This window comes from Dipodomys merriami, unplaced genomic scaffold (genome assembly GCF_024711535.1).
Source record: "Dipodomys merriami isolate MVZ:Mamm:240054 unplaced genomic scaffold, mDipMer1.0.p SCAF_1238, whole genome shotgun sequence".
Lineage (NCBI taxonomy): Eukaryota > Metazoa > Chordata > Mammalia > Rodentia > Heteromyidae > Dipodomys > Dipodomys merriami.
In genome coordinates this window covers 168,677-185,292 of record NW_027202536.1, presented here as the reverse complement: position 1 = coordinate 185,292, position 16,616 = coordinate 168,677, and the positions used below count along the sequence as shown (strand labels likewise).

The 16,616-nt window shown below is 39.0% G+C and overlaps 2 non-coding genes across 2 annotated transcripts; both read left to right on the top strand.

The window, feature by feature from the left end:
• Positions 1 to 514: 514 nt before the first annotated feature.
• On the top strand, positions 515 to 620 carry LOC138823837 (U6 spliceosomal RNA). Its single transcript, XR_011370919.1, has one exon. It is a non-coding gene; the product is annotated as a U6 spliceosomal RNA (small nuclear RNA).
• A 9,093-nt stretch (positions 621 to 9,713) lies between these two features.
• On the top strand, positions 9,714 to 9,817 carry LOC138823838 (U6 spliceosomal RNA). Its single transcript, XR_011370920.1, has one exon. It is a non-coding gene; the product is annotated as a U6 spliceosomal RNA (small nuclear RNA).
• The last annotated feature ends 6,799 nt before the right edge of the window (positions 9,818 to 16,616 follow it).

Here is a 16,616-nt window from a genome sequence, read left to right as displayed (position 1 = left end):
AACATATAAAGTAAGGAAGCTCTAAATTGTAGTTAACAAATTCTTAACTCTTTACTCTGCTTCTTTAAACAAAGACTTTGCAACTTCTCATTAGTAAAGTTTCTATAAATTCTGAAATATAAATACTTAGTAATATATGTCTGCTACCATAAATCTTAACTACTTCATGGAAAATTTTTATGACCTGCCAAACAGTCCCTATTTTGGCATATTTAAGCAAATTCCCAAAATTAAACCCATTTAAAGCATTAGAACTTTAACAACCTTAACCCTTGCTGCAATGTTCATTATGACAGGTGCCTTGTAGAGAATAATTGAACTCCTCCTTCTACACATCTCTTGAACCACAATTATTTGGAATTACTTTGTTTTTGACATATCAATTTTGAGTTTCTTCTTAAATATGTGCTTATGTAAGAAATAAATATTTCATGACCATTCTTTTGCATTTACTTTTTGTTGAAGTGTCTAATTTAAGAAAACCAATTACACTTTATATATAAAAAAAAGTTCTGTGCTCAATTTGGCAGCACATACCCTAAACCTGGAATGATACAGAGATGATGAGCATAGCTCCTTCGAAGGATGACACACAAATTCCTGAAGCGTTCAATATTTTTACAATGACAGACGCTGGAGGGAATGTGGCCAGAAGTAAACACTACTGAATTCTTGGTGAGACTGTAAACTTGTCAACCCCTTTGAAAAGCAGAACGGAGGTTCTTCAAAAGATTCCACATAGAGATCCTCTATGACGCAGCAATCCTTCTTTTGGGCATTCACCCAAATGATCAGAAACAAGACCATACTAAAACTACAAGCACAACTATGTTTATTGCAGCATTATTTACCATAGGTAAGATATGGAACCAACCCGATGCCCCTCAGTACATGAATGGATCAAGAAAATGTGTGTGTGTGTGTGTGTGTGTGTGTGTGTGTGTGTGTGTGTGTGTGTGTGTGTGTGTGTGTAACTGTGACCCCTCTGTACAGTACTTTTACAACTAAAAACATATAAAAATGTTCTGAGATGGAAGAGTTTATTCCCCCAATTTTATCCATATAATATTGTTAACAAAGCAGATTTTTAAATACTACGTAGAATGTGATATGTATTACAGAAACCATTACATGTAATGAGCAACCAGAAATAATGTTATCAATTGAATATGCACTGCTTCCAAGGAAGCCAGATGGATAATTTCTCATGCTCTAAATCAAACTGGTGATCTTATGTCTTGATAGTGTAAAAATATCAGGGACAGAATAATGAAGGAATTACAACTGAGGTGAAATCCATATGAAAATATACAAACCTGATAAAACATATAAGTATCTGAGCAGTATATTGTGTTTTAAATCATTTACGCTACATTGTAAAGATAATGAAGACCTATTAGAATGAATTAACTTTTTGATATCCTATCGTAGCTCCTTAGAAGGATGAACTCTTTCCTCATTCTTGTAGAGGCTTCATCAGATGAGAGGAACTGTATTTTTTTGTTTGCTTCCTTCCATTTATTCTTCACTCTGAAATATGAGCTACATGATACTGAAATACACCAAGGAAAATTAAACACACAGGCTTTGGAAATATCAATCAATGTAAAATAAATAAAATACGTATAACCTTGTAAAAGGTCTAAATAAATTAATTTATATAATCTCAAGTGTAAACAGAAAATGATTTAAGCAATGTCACGGAATTGAAAAATGATAATTTTTAGGAGATACTTAATTTTTTCTTTTCTACTGCATTGAATTAATTATTGATTTTGTATAGAGAGATTAAAGATGAGATTAACAAGAAACTTGCTTAAAACTGGGCACAAATTCTGAATAGACATGTATTCCAAAATCCATGAAAATCGCCAGTGGGTTTACAAAGTCCAGTGGGTTTACAAAGTTGTGTTTAATGCTACTTCTATGCTGGCTTAAGCTTTGGGAACAGAAGTCATTAGAGAAATGCAATTCAAAATTACTATGATACTCCTTCATAACTATTACAACTCTTATTTTAAAAAAATCAAAGGAACCAGTTGTAGTGGGACTCAATTTGTCCTAGAAACCCTCTAAGGAGAGAGCAAGATGAGGCATTGGCTTAAGTGAGCTGCTCAATGTCTGCCATCCCCAAAAGAAAAACATTGGAGTGAAGCTCAAGGCCATAATGCCTTTGGGCTTGGGTCCTTCCCTTGACGATAGCATCTGCAAGTTGATCTGCCTGAGATTATACCTGAGGTGTGCCCCCAGGGGAGTGTGAACCCACTCTAATGGGTCCCCCCTTTTAATTAAAACTGCAGAAATCAATGTAACACCTCCAAACCACCAAAGGGAAATGGGCTCAAAAATAGAATTCCTCTTCAGTAAAACTTCATCCAGGGCTTTTTGGAACTGCAAAAATATTGCCCAATGGCTGTCTGTAATTGTAATAACTTCTTGGTGCATCCTGCCTTTTAGTAGGGCAAATAAGGCACACACTATCTTTAGGGACAGGCACCCATGGCAACAGCCAATTGATTTCCCCTAAAAGGTTCTGAAGTTGGGTTAAGGTCAGAGAGGTTGGAATATCCAGCAAAGGCTTAAGGAGACTGTCCTGAGTCAAGGTAAGGTGGAACCAGAGCACCTTAAAAGGAGGTAAATTTTGAATCATATTGAGTGCTATGGTGAAGCCCCCCTTTCTTAATATGGTGCGAACCTGGGCCAGAAGGCCCTCCAGTTGTCCTAGGTCTTGGTGCCCCACGATTATATCATCCGGGTAGGCAAACACAAGGGAGGTATCTGAACCCAACACAGGCCCTAGAAGTGTGGACAAGTATTGTTGGCAAAAGGCCAGGTTATTTGCCATTCCCTCTGGCAGCACTGTCCATTCAAACCTCCAATCAGGCAGGGAAAACTTAAGAGAAGGGATGGAGAAAGCAAACTTTTTGCAGTCATCCGGATGCAGGAGGATTGAAAAAAACAATCTTTAATATCAATCACACCGAGGTATATTGTGAAGGTATAGCAGGAGTCCAGGGCATACCTCTTAGGGATGCCTACTAGCTCCATCCTTTCATTTACCTTTCATAGATCTTGGAGCACACACCTAGCCCCAGAGGCCTTTTGAATAACAAATATGGGTGTGTTCCAAGGACTCATAGAAGGGCATATGTACCCAAGGTTTATCTCCACCAGAAGGTGGAGGGCTACAAGTTTAGGTTTTATCAATGGCCACCACTCCACCCAGGTAGGGCTTCCTATCTAAATCAAACTTGGATCCACAATTCTTTTTCCAATTGTATCCCTTAGTGCCCCTGGGTCAGGGTGTAGGGGGAGGTTAGGACCCCTCGGGCCAGTTGGCAGAGGATTGTTGTGAATAGTCCCTCTTAAAGTGCCTCTCCTGCCCACATTTAAAACAAGTCCCTCTCCCCGATGGTCTTGGGGTTCCTTGGCCCTGGGCTGCCAGTGCCTGAGTAATAGCCACAGTCATTGCAGATGTCTGAGCATGTAAAGCTAAAGCTTATGATTGGGACTGGTGCTGTTGCATTCCCACATTCTGTGAGGCCACCAGCCATCTTCTCAGAAAACAATCTCTCAATCCCATGCAGGCCATGTGGTGGTCTGCATTCATCTCTTCCCAGACCAGCAGCTTTACAAACTGATCTTGGAGGTTCCCTGCTGGCAGCTTGTGGTTAATACTCTGTTCAACTCCATCTACAAACTCAACTAGAGGCTCACCAGGTTTTTGTGTAACTCCTGCTATAATTGACTCAGTGGGCCCATCATCCAGTTTGAACCATGTGGCAAGTCCTGCCTGCATCACCTGATCATGGTATGGGCCAGGTATTGCGGCATGTTGGATGCCAGTGGAGTACCATTCCCCATCCCTTTTAACATGGTATAAGTAATAGGTATCACAGATTGAGCCTGCCAGTTATTCTCCACTCGCACTCTGCATTCCTCCTTAAAGAAAGCTCACCATTTAATAAACTGAGAACAAGTGAAAGTGAAGAAGGCTTTGGACACATCCAGCCAGTCCTTGGGGACACATGGGTGATAAGCAATGTCCTGTAATAAAGTCTGGGCCCAAGGAGAGTTTGGACCATCCTCCGGCACTGCCTTGTGGAGCTCTTTAAGGTCTTTAGCTTCCCATGGATACCATTCCATGGGCCAGATTTACCAGATACACTTGGGGAAGCAAATCCTGTGGCCCAGGGTCCGGGGTCCTGGGTGGCCCTTCCTTTCCAGGGTAGGCCTCCAATTAGGTTACTTCCCCACCCCTCAACCCCTCCATGGAAGGTTGGTAGGGGTCCGAGTCTTGCAGGTCCTTCTCACAGGTTGCGTAGGACGCTGTACCTCTCCCTCAATCGGGGAAATAGGGTGGGGACCTAGGACCATCCGGGGAACCTGAGTCAGAGGGGGTAACTTTCACCCTCATTTTGATTTCCACTGTGCATGTTTCAGTGCATTCTTGGATGAATTTTACCCATTCCTTTTCCTTCTCACTTCTCAAGTCCTCCTTTATGCCTGCTAGGCCTAATGCTGCCTCTTCCTCTTACTTCTGTGAAATAGCATTACACATACTAAGGGTTTCACTTACCCTGTGAGACTGCTTAGCCTCTGCCGGTATCTTTTCCTTTCAAGCCCCACGTTGGGTGACAGATGTTGGGTCTTCGTCCATCCCACAAAAGACGGATGGGGTCCAAGGAAAGGTAAGTGCGGCTGCTCCCCTGTTCCGTGGCCTCACTTAGCCAGGGAGACAAACAGACACAGCAGTGAGTCAAGTGAAGCAGGAAATTCATTTATTAACTCAGAGCAAGCTCTTTTATAAAGCAAAAAAGACCAGGTGTGCATGGGAGGGGAGGAAGAGGAACCTTATCATGCACCTAAGCTTCCACGGGATGGTTAGTCATGGAATGCAAAGCAAATTGGGCTCTTCCCACACAACTCCCCCTCAGCGCCATCTTTACTGCCCATGTGCTCCACAATCAAAGACCTCGGAGTCAAAGCTGACACTCTAAAAAATTCAAAGGATGAAATAAGTGAAACCCTAGGTCTCCTTGGCACAGGCCAAAATTTTCTTAAAAGAGACACAGAAACACAACAAATTAAAGAAAGGTTGGACAAATGGGATTGCATAGAATTGCAGAGCTTTTGCATGGCAAAGGACATAGCTAGCAAGATCACCAGAAAGCCCACAGATTGGGAGAAGATCTTCACTAAACATACAATGGACAAGGGTCTCATATCTACAATATACCTGGAACTAAGAAAATTAAATGCCCCAACAATAAATCGTCAAAGAAACAACTGCCCAATAAATAAGTGGGCTATAGACTAACAGAGGAACTTTGCTGAAGAAGAAAGAAGGATGGCCAATAGACACATGAAGAAATGCTCAACTTCCCTAACCATAAGAGAAATGCCAAACAACATTGTGATACCACCTCACTCCAATTAGAATGGCTATAATGAAGAACTCTAATAACAACAGATGCTAGAGGGGATGTGGTCAGAAGGGAACCCTACTGCATTGTTGGTGGGAGTGTAAACTTGTTCAGCCACTTTGGATAGTAGTATGGAGGGTCCTCAAAAGACTCCACATAGTGCTCCCCTATGACCCACCAATCCCACTTTTGGGCATTTACCCAAATGATCACAAACAAGAGCACACTAATGGTACCAGCAAAGCTATGTTTATTGCAGCATTTTTTACCATAGCTCTAAGATTTGGAACCAACCCAGATGTCCCACCATAGATGAATGGACCAAGAAAATGTGGTATATATACACAATGGAATTCTATGCCTTCATCAGAAAGAATGGCATTGCCCATTTGTTAAGAAATGGAAAGACTTGGAAAAATTATATTAAGTGAAGTAAGCTGTGCCCAAACAAACATAGGTACCATGGTTTCCTTTATTTGCATAAACTAGTATGCCTGACACAAGCAGAAAAGGTCAGATAAGTTGATGGTAGGCGAAATAAACTCCAAGATAAGGAATCAAATGGTTTTTCTTTCTTGCAATTGTTTCTAGCATACTTATGAGATGATTTCTTTGTTGCTTTGTATGTCCTTCCCCCACGGTAAAACCCCTGCTTTCATTGTATTTGAGGTTGATATAATTTGTGGAGGGCTAAGGCAATAACAAACTGTTTAAATAGGGATACAGCTGGACCCATTGCAACAATAAGATGTACAAGATGTTACATCAAAAAATCAACTTTACAACTTTGGCTGGGAGGTGGATTAGGAAGGAGGGTGATTTGAAGGGATTCGAAGGGGAAACAAAGGAGCAGGCAATAATGCTTGATAAGAAATATACTCATGAATGTTGAATGAAGACTGTGGAAATGAAGCTGGAAGTTGTCAATTTTTCGTATAGATAGCAGTTTAGTGTTCCAGTGAACAGTCTTAGCCTAGAGAATCACACCAAGTGTGCTATCACTGTACAGAGAGTTTGGCCAGAGAGTAAAAATTGAGTCAATGAGACAGACCTGAGCACTTGCTTGCAGCTGTGCCAAGGCGGTGGTGGTGGCGGCCATAGCCACACTACATAAACACAGAGAGTCCGGGACAAAGGCACCAGAACCAGAGAGCTAGTGGATTCTACTCAACACCAGCAAGAACTGACAAGGAGCAAATATCTTCATCCTGCAGATCACAGACTAAAGATGACCACGGAACCAACACTCCAGCGTGAGTAGAACCCTGACATCCTCACTCCTTCTCAGGAAGCAAAGGAGGGAAGTCCACCTCTCCCCACCCCCAGCAGCAGAGATCTCCATTTTTGATACTGACAGAGGCCTGGCTGAGGAGCTACCAACAACTCAGGCCTTGGAAGAAAACTGGAGTCATTTAGCAGGTCACAGGAACCTGACCTGACATTCCAGGCGTAGCTCCACCCAAGGGAAAGTCACCAAGCCCAAGCAGAGGATCCTCGTCCCCTACAGGTGTGGAATTCTTCTGGGTAAACAGAGCCAGAGGCTGCCCCTCCCTACAGCAGCCTAGAAAAACAATTGAAATTCAGTATACATAAACCCTGAGAATGGCTGTAGGCTGGGCTTTGTGAGTATATCAGAAGCTATACCCTCAGGGAAAAGCTACTGTTTGGTGAAAGGCCTCAACTCTACCCAGAACCTAGCCTCATCACACCATCTCCAAACTAGAAGAAACAGCCATCTCCTTCTTTGCCATCTCCTTCTTTTGTGATAATCAAAGCAGATCTCTCTCCCACTGAACTAGCGAGGAGGAGGATCACAAAATCCTGGGTAAAGCAGAGCATTTTTCTGCCTGCTCAAACAAACTGACTTAAGTAACCAATCAAGACAGACCAGACAGTAACCACAAGCAGACCTGAGACTCCACAAAGAGATTCGTTAGGACACAAGGGAGATAAAAGATCTTCCCATGCACGCAGCCCCCCCCCTCCCCAATCAAAGAACTCTTTTTTATACCTTTTTTAATTTTTAATTTTTAAAAGTTTTAAAATTATATTTTAAAAATTGTTTTCTATTAATCTTTTTTGTCCTCGCATAATTTTTATTTTAGGTATGTGTGTGTGCGTGTGTGTGTGTGTGTGTGTGTGTGTGTGTCTGTGTGTGTGTCTGTGTGTCTGTGTGTGTCTGTGTGTGTTTTAATCTCTACTGAGTTTTTGGTCATTTTTTTCTTTTTTCTTTTTCTCTTCTTTTTTTTTTCTTTTTCATTTTTTTCTTCCCTTTCTTCTTTTTGGGTGACTGAATTGCTGTTTTGCTCATCCTCAGATACATACCTGTCATCGATTATTAGACTTTATCTCCCCTGTGTACATATTTAACCCAGAAATTTATTACTCAATTCAAAACCTCTTAGGCTTAAATTCTTTAAAAGTAGTATTATCTCCTTCTACCTTTATAATTTTAAGAACTTTTAATCATAATTTTTGTGTTTCACTTTTTGTATTTAAATTTTTGTTTTTCCATTTTCTCTTGTTTTTTTAAGTCTCTCAAATAATTCTGCCCAATCTATTTCCCTCTCTGAAATTAGGACTTGGTCAAATACACTCTCTTTTTACCTACCACATCCCTCTAATCCTACTTTTCCCCACATTTCTCTCTAAACCTAATAACTTCTCGTTTGCAAAATTCTTCTTTTCTGTTCTTAACCCATTAGTACATAGTTGTTTGATGTTGAATAGATTGTATCTATTGAAGTATGGAGGTTCCTCTAATGACTTCACATTGATCTCCCCCATGACCCAGCAATCCCAATTTTTGGCATTTACCCAAATGGTAACAAACAAGACTATACTAAAGCTACCAACATAACTGTTTATTGCAGCATTCTTTAAGAGAGCTATGATGTGGAACCAATCCAGATGCCCCTCCGCAGATGAATGGATTAAGAAAATGTGGTATATATACACAATGGAATTAATTCTATGCCTCCATCAGAAAGGATGACATTGACCCATTTGTTAAGAACTGGAAATACTTGGAAAAAAGTATATTAAGTGAAGAAAGCCAGGCCCAAAGAAACATAGGTCCCATGGTTTCCCTTATTTGCAATAACTAGTGTATGTCTGAAACAAGCAGAAAAGGTCAGATAAGTTGATTTTACGTGAAATGAACCCCAATATAGATATTCGTATTTTTTTCCTTCTTGCATTTGTTTCAAACATATTCAAAAGATGATTGCTTTTTTGTGTTCTATGTCCCTCCCCCACGGTATAACCCCGGCTTTCATTGTATTTGATATTGATATAGTTTGTGGATGGGAAGGGCAAAAGCAAATAGGGATACCGGTGGACCCATTGCAGCCATGAGATGTACAAGTCGTTATGCAGAAATTCGAACTTTACAACTTTGGGCAGGTCGGGGAGGGGCTGGGGGGTGGTGGAAGATATGAAGGGAAGGGGAAACCAAGGGGGAAGCAATAATGCTTGATAAAAATGTACTCATTACCTTTCCTCTGTAATTGTAACAACTCTGTATGGTATTTTCATGATAAAAAATTTTTAAAAAGGATGTAAAATATTTTGATTTTAAAACATTATATATATATGTATATGTATATATGTATGTATATATGTATGTATATATGTATATATATGAATATACATATATGTATATATATTCATTACCTTGCCCATGTAATAAAATCCCCTCTGTACGATATTTTCACAATAAATAAATTATCTGAAAAAAATGGTATCAGTCAATAGTGCATATAATTTTATTTTTCATTACAAACATAGAATGTAGTAAAAATTTTCTTAGCAATTACCCTGCACTAGGTTGTGGGCAGATTCTAATGGAAATAATATACTGTGTTTATGTAGAGAATTAGAGCATCCAAAATTTTAATATGCTTGTGGTCCTAAAACCAATACCTTGCTGATATTGTGTGACAAATACAACTTCCTATAAGTACAGAAGTTTTCCTTGTATCTTTTCAATTTATATTTTTATTGTAAAGTCCCTGTGCAGAGGGGTTACAGTTACGTAAGTAAGGTAATTAGTCCATTTCTTATTGAGCATTGTTACCCCCTCCTTTGTCTTTCCCCTACCATTCCGCCCCTTCATACCTCCCCAACATGTCGCTTCACCCCTCCCATAGAGTGTCTTGTATATTTCATTGTTACAATGTGGCAACCTGTGTCCTTTCCTTGTATCTTCAATGAAGAAATGCTGGCTTGATTTATGCTGATTCTACTGTTGTAGACACACCTAAAATCACTCGCCAAGTTCAGGAGTACAAAATGAAATGCATAGCAGAAACATTGGAACATTTCAGAGAAGATTAGCGTGGCTCATGTACAAGGATGACAGACAAATTTCTGAAGCATTCCATACTTTTACAACAGATGCTGGAGGGGATGTGGCCACCAGGGAACCATACTGCATTCTTGGTGGGAGTACAAAACTTGTTCAACCACTTTGGAAAGTAGTATGGAGGTTCCTCAAAAAACTCCACATAGAGCTCCCCTATGACCCAGCAATCCCACTTTGGGACATTTACCCAAATGATCACAAACAAGACCATACTAAAGCTACCAGCACAACTATGTTTATTGCTGCATTCTTTAAGATAGCTAATATATGGAACCAACCCCAATACCTTAGCAGATGAATGGATCAAGAAAATGTGGTATATATACACAATGGAATTCTATGCCTCCATCAGAAAGAATAACGTTGCCCCATTTGTTAGTAACTGGAAAGTCTTGGAAAAACTTATATTAAGTGAAGTAAGCCACGTCCAAATTAACATTGGTCCCATGGTTTCCCTAATTTTCAATAACTAATATTTGTCTGGGTTAAGAAGAAAAGGTCAAAAGCTATCTGCATATGACGAGATAGGATGATGTTAAGGGACATGAACCCCAAGATAGGGACACAAGTGGTTTTTTCTTTCTTGCTATTGTTTCTAACATACGTATAATGTGCGATGTGATTTTTTTGTTTCTTTATATGTTCCTGTCTCCTGCTATAACTCCTGTTTTCACTGTATTTGAAGTTGGTGCGCCTACATCTTCTATATACGCTCCTCTAATTTGTGGAGGGGAAAGAAAGAAAACAAAATGCTTAAATAGGGGTACAGGTTGACACATTGTAACCATGAGATACACAAGACACTATGTTGAAAAATGAACTTTACAATTTAGGTGGGGTAAGGGAGGAGGGTTGTGTACTTATGGAGCTGGGAGGGAAAGGATGGTAGGGGAAAAATAAAGGAGGAGGTAACAATTTTTTTTTACCTTGCTCATTACCTTGCTCACGCAAATGTGACTCCTCTGTACATTATTTAGCTAATAACTAATATTATGAGGCAGACTGAAATGAGACTCCAGAGAAAGAGTCAGAAAGACTGATCAGAGAGACTAAAATTGGTCACACAAAGATTGGAAAATAGAATTCCTTGTAGAACATACAAATCATTGAAACCCTGCACATGTAAGGACAAGAGAGCAAAGTCCAGAAATGCACATTTTCTTAGAGGTCAGCTATTGAATTATCAATGGAAATATTTGTATTCTTAAATATTTGACCACATGTGAGAGAAGGCTGAAGAGAAATAAAATGCCATCACTCTGTTTGGACGTCCAATATCACACTAGGAAGTAATCAATCACTGATTTGTAATAAAAAGAGAAAACAATTATTCCAAATGAGGGTTTCATTTCTTTTTCTGTAACAGTTCTTGATTTAGATGCTAGCAATTACCATACAATTGATCCAGTACCACAGCTGAAATGATATTGACCGCAGTATTCCCACATGAAGGAAAAGAGAAAATTAACAGATATCTGAAAAAATGACTTGAGGATGAAATGTTCTAATAGTGATATCTGAGGTTTTGACACAGGTGAAGAAGTGGATTTTCTTTTCTAAAAAATCTCCATTTTTAGCCTGGTGACAGTGGCTTACATCTGTAATCCTAGCTACTCAGGAAGCTGAGATCTGAGGACTGCTATTCAAAGCCAGCCTGGGCAGGAAAGTCTGTGAGACCCTTATGTCCAGTTAACCACCAGAAAACCAGAAGTGGCATTGTGGCTCAAGAAGTAGATCACTCACCTTGAGTTGAAGAGCTCAGGGACAGTGTCCAAGCCCAGACTTCAAACCCCTCGACCAACAACAACGAAAAATCTCCCTTTTCTTGGATTGCCTACATCTTTTCCTATCATTCAACAAAGAAGCCATTTTATCACCCACTAAATTTAAGTCCTAACCTAGCTACTGCTAATAGAATGATTTGGTATCTTTTTTTTTTTTTTCTGTCCATCATGCGACTTGAACTCTGGGCTTGGGCTCTGTCGTTGTCAACTACAAGACAAGGCGAGTGTTCTCCTGCTTGAGCCACAGTGCCACGTCCGGTTTTCTAGCAGTTTATTTGAGATGAGAGGCTCACAGACATTCCTGCCAACGCTGGCTTTGAACAGTGATTCTCAGATCTTAGTCCCCTGAGTAGCTATGATTACTGGCCTGAGTCACTAGCACCCGGCATGTTTTGGTATCTTATGGCAAATGGTTCATATTTGGGGGAAAAAAAACAACTATGGTAACATTTTTTCCAGTCCTTAAACTCTGGGCCTGGGCCCTGAACATGGTTATGCTGGTAGCTTTCATGTGAGCTTGTTGGATTACTGCCCATGAGGGGAATTACTGAGTCTTAAAAGAGATCTCTGTTTAGTCTTTTCAGGAAACTCAGTACTGCATTCCACAGTGGTTGAACAAGTTTAATTTCCCACCAACAGTGTAATAGAGTTCCCAATTGGCTACATCCATGCCAGCATTTACTATTGTTAGTTTCTTGATAAACGTCATTCTATCTGGGACGAGGAATAATCTGTCTTGTTTACTTGTAGATTTGTGGGCACCTTCTAGCTACTATGAATGAATCCATGAAACCTATATTGCTCGGAGTCTGCATTCCTTTCTCTTTTCTCTTAGTATCATTTTCCCCAACCTTTCATTTTCCTTAAGACTAGTGAAAAGTCATCTTTTCAGATGAGTGAATAGAATTCCATTATGTGTGTGTGTGTGTGTGTGTGTGTGTGTGTGTGTGTGTGTGTGTGTGTGTAAGATGAATATAGGCCCATGAGTTCATTTCTAAGTCTTCTGTTTCATCTGTAATTTAGTAGTTCCATACTAAAGTTGAAATGTTTTCTCTACTGAATTGAAGAATATTGTTGGGATTTTGATGAGTATTGCATTTTCAATTTTTGTGGGTCAGTATTGCAGTTTTTGCCATGTTAATTTTTTTTCAGGCTTCATGATCATATGTATATTATGTTCGGAAAACACACATTGCAATTTGGACAAACAGAAGGAAAAGTGTCTGGCAGTAGTTCCAGAAAATTTACCCTCTTAGGCTGCAGGAAGCCTGTCTCCCCCTAGGCCTTTTACTATTATTATTACTACTAATTATTATTATTATTATCTTTAAGTAGTTGTTCAAAGCAGTTTATGAATACAACACATCTTGATTAATGTCACTGCTTTTTAAACTAGAAATATTCTTTTTTATTTAGTTACAAGAGTTTTCAGATTCAATTCTTTTTAAGAATCTTAACAACTAGGTTATGAATAGCCTTTTATAATTACCAAGTCTATTTTTGTCCTTGGCCTAGGCAAGTTCGACATAAGTCATCCAGCCCCCACCTCATCATTAGAGAATGAATGATATTTCCAAATGCCTGAGAAGTATAGCATGCTTTTATTTTCTTACTTTTTAAAATAGGACTTGAACCAAGGACCAGGGCATTCTCCCTTTGCTTCTTCACTCAAGGCTATAATTCTAACACTGGAGTTACACCTCCACTTATGCTTTCTGGTGGTTAACCAGAAATAAGTTTCCTGAACTTTCCTGCCCCAGCTGGCTTCAAACTATGAGCCTCAGATCTCAGGCTTCTGAGTAGCTAAGATTATAGGCATGAACAACTGATGCTCAGCCTTTGTTTCTGTTTTTTTATTGTGATTAAGTGATTACATAATTTCCCAAATTTCAAACTATTGTGGGATCGTGATGCTCAGTTAAACTCACAAACACATTCTATCTTTCCTGGAGCAAATTGTCTATCATGGTCTATAACATTTATGAGTTCTATGAGCTTTGCAATACAGTTATTTCTTCCACATTGGGTGGTATGTACATTTCTTTTGTTTTGCATAGCATCAGCTGTTCCCTCTTTCTCATTTGTTCCCTCCCTCCCATTGCTGCCATTAAGTTGCTTAGTTCATTTTGGTCAATGTCCTGTGCAGCTAATTGGTCCCGTTGTTGTATGTTTTTCCCTGATTCACTCTAGTTCTGTGTTGTCTTCCTGGATCCCCTTCAGTGTACATATATATACCATACATGTGATCAGCAGCATGGAGTTATTTACTTGTGATTCAACCAGATGAGTGGAAGCTCTCCGTTTCTTAAGTCCTGTTAATTTTGTCATATCACTTACCATTTTGGATTTAACATCCACTTATCAGGGAGACCATGTACCATTTGTCTCTTTGATCTTGGCTTACCTCGCTCAACATGATTTCTTCTAACTCCATCCATTTCCATGCAAATGCCATTATTATTTTGTCCTTTCTAATGTCTGCATAATATTCCATTGTGTATAGATACCACAATTTTGGATCCATTCATCTATGATGGGACATCTGGGTTTTTTCCATATCCTGGCTATTGTGAACAATGCTGCAATAAACATGGAGGTGCATGTGTCCTTGTATACTGGTTCCTGTTGTTCAGGATAGATGCCTAGAAGTGGTATGACTGGGTCCTATAGGAGGTCAATAATTAGCTTTTTGAGGAACCTCCAGACTGCTTTCCAAAGAGGTTGTATAAGTGTACATTCCCACCAGCAGTGTAATAGGGTTCCTCTTTCTCTGTATCTCCTCCAGCATTTGTCGTTGGCTGACTTGTGGGCCATTCTGCCTGGGGTAAGGTAGTATCTCAGGGTTGTCTTTATTTGCATTTCCTTCACAACCAGGGATGCTGAACATTTCCTCATGTGTTTCTTTGTCATTTTTATCTCCTCATCTGAGAAGTCTCTTTAGTTCCCTTGCCCATTTAGTAATTTTTTTGTTAGTCTTGGGAGAGATCAGTTTCTTGAATTCCCTGTATATACTGGATATTAACCCATTGTCTGTTATATTGCTGGTAAATATTTTATCTCAATTAGTTGGTTGTCTTTCTAGCACGGTTGTGATAGCTTTAGCTGTTCAGAAGCTTTTTATTTTAAGGTAGTCCCATTTGAAGAGTCTCTCTCCAATTTGTTGTGACCCTGGGACTCTGTGCAGGAAGTTCCTTCCTGTGCCTATAAGTTCAAGTGTCCCTTTTACTCTGTCCTGCAGTAGTTTCACAGATTCAAGTTTGATGTTAAGGTCTTTAATACATTTTGAGTTGATGTTGGTGCATGGTGATAGGCTGGGGCCCACTTTTAGTCTTCTGCATGTGGCCGCCCATTTTTCCTAGCACAAGTGGTTGAAGAGGCTGTGTTTCTTCCATTGTATGTCTTTTGTTCCTTTGTCAAATATCAGCTGACTGTAGGCATGTGTATTTATTTCTGGATATTCTATTCTATTCTACTTGTCTTCAGGTTTTTGTGCCAGTAACATGCAGTCTTTGTTATTATAATTCTATAGTTATGTTTGAAGTTCGGCATGCATATCTCTCCCATGTTGTCTTTATTTCCTAGAACTGTTTTGGCTATTCTAGTTCTTTTGTTATTCCATATGAAATTTGGGACTGTTTTCTATATTTCACAGATGTACATCTTTGGTATTTTAATAGGAATTGCATTAAATTTGTATATAAATTTTTGCAGTATTGCCATTTTCACTATATTAAGTCTGTCTATCCAAGAGCATAGGAAGTTTTTCCATTTCCTAGTGTCTTCTGTAATTTTTTTCTATAACTTTTCATACTTTTCATTAAATAGTTCTTTTACATCTTTGGTTAGGTTAATTCCTAAATATTTAATTTTTCGGGAGGTTATTGTGAATGGGGTTGCTTCCTTTATTTCCTTTTCTGCTTGTACATTGTAAGTGGACAGGAAGGCAACTGATTTTGTGGCTTGATTTTGTATCCTGCTTCTTTGCCGAAGTGATATATGATTTCTAAGAGTTTGGGGATGGAGTTTTGGGATATTGAAGGTATAGTATCATGTCATCTGCAAAAAGGGATAGTTTAACTTCTTCTTTCCCTATGCGGATCCCGTTAATGTCTTTTTCTTGCCTTGTTGCCCTGGCTAAAGATTCCAGAACTATGTTGAAGAGGAGTGGAGACAGTGGGAATCCTTGACTTTTTCTGGATTTTAAGAGAATTGGTTGTAGCTTTTCCCCATTAAATATAATATTGGCTATTGGTCTGTCATAAATGGATTTTATTATTTAAAGAAATGTTCCTTCTATTCCTATTTTCTCTGGAACTTTTAGCATGAATGAATGTTGAATTTTATCAAAAGGCCTTTTCTGAATCTGTGGAGATAATCATGTGATTCTTGACCTTGGCTCTGTTGATGTGTTGGGTACATGTTGTGATTTTTCCCATGGCATCCTTAATTCTGTTAATATGGGTTTCTTGTCTTCTTTTTTTAATTAAACTTGCCAATGGTCCATCAATTTTATTTATTTTTTTCAAAGAACCAGCTTATTTGGTTAATTTTGGCTATTATTCTCTGATTCTCTAATTCATTAATCTCTGCTCTTAGTTTGGTTATCTGGCTCCATGTACTAACTTTAGGTTTTATTTTTTCATGTTTTCTAGCTGTTTTAATTGCAACATGAGATTATTTACTTGGTCTGTCTCTATTTTCTTGATGTGGGCACTGAGGGCAATAAATTTGCCCCTCAGGATTGCTTTTGCTGTGTCCCAAAAGTTTCTTTTAGAGGTGTTTTCATTTTCATTGAGTTGTAGGAATTTTTTAATTTCTTCTTTAATCTCTTCAATTACCCAGGCATTGTTTAGAAGTGTATTGTTCAATTTCCATGTTTTTGAGTAATTTCTGCAATATACTTTGTTATTGAGAACTAGCTTCATTCCACTGTGGTTAGATAGGATACAGGGGATTGTGTCAATCCCCTTGTATTTGCTTAAATTCCTTGCATGAACTATGATATGGTCTATTTTGGAGAAAGTTCTTTGAGCTGCTGAG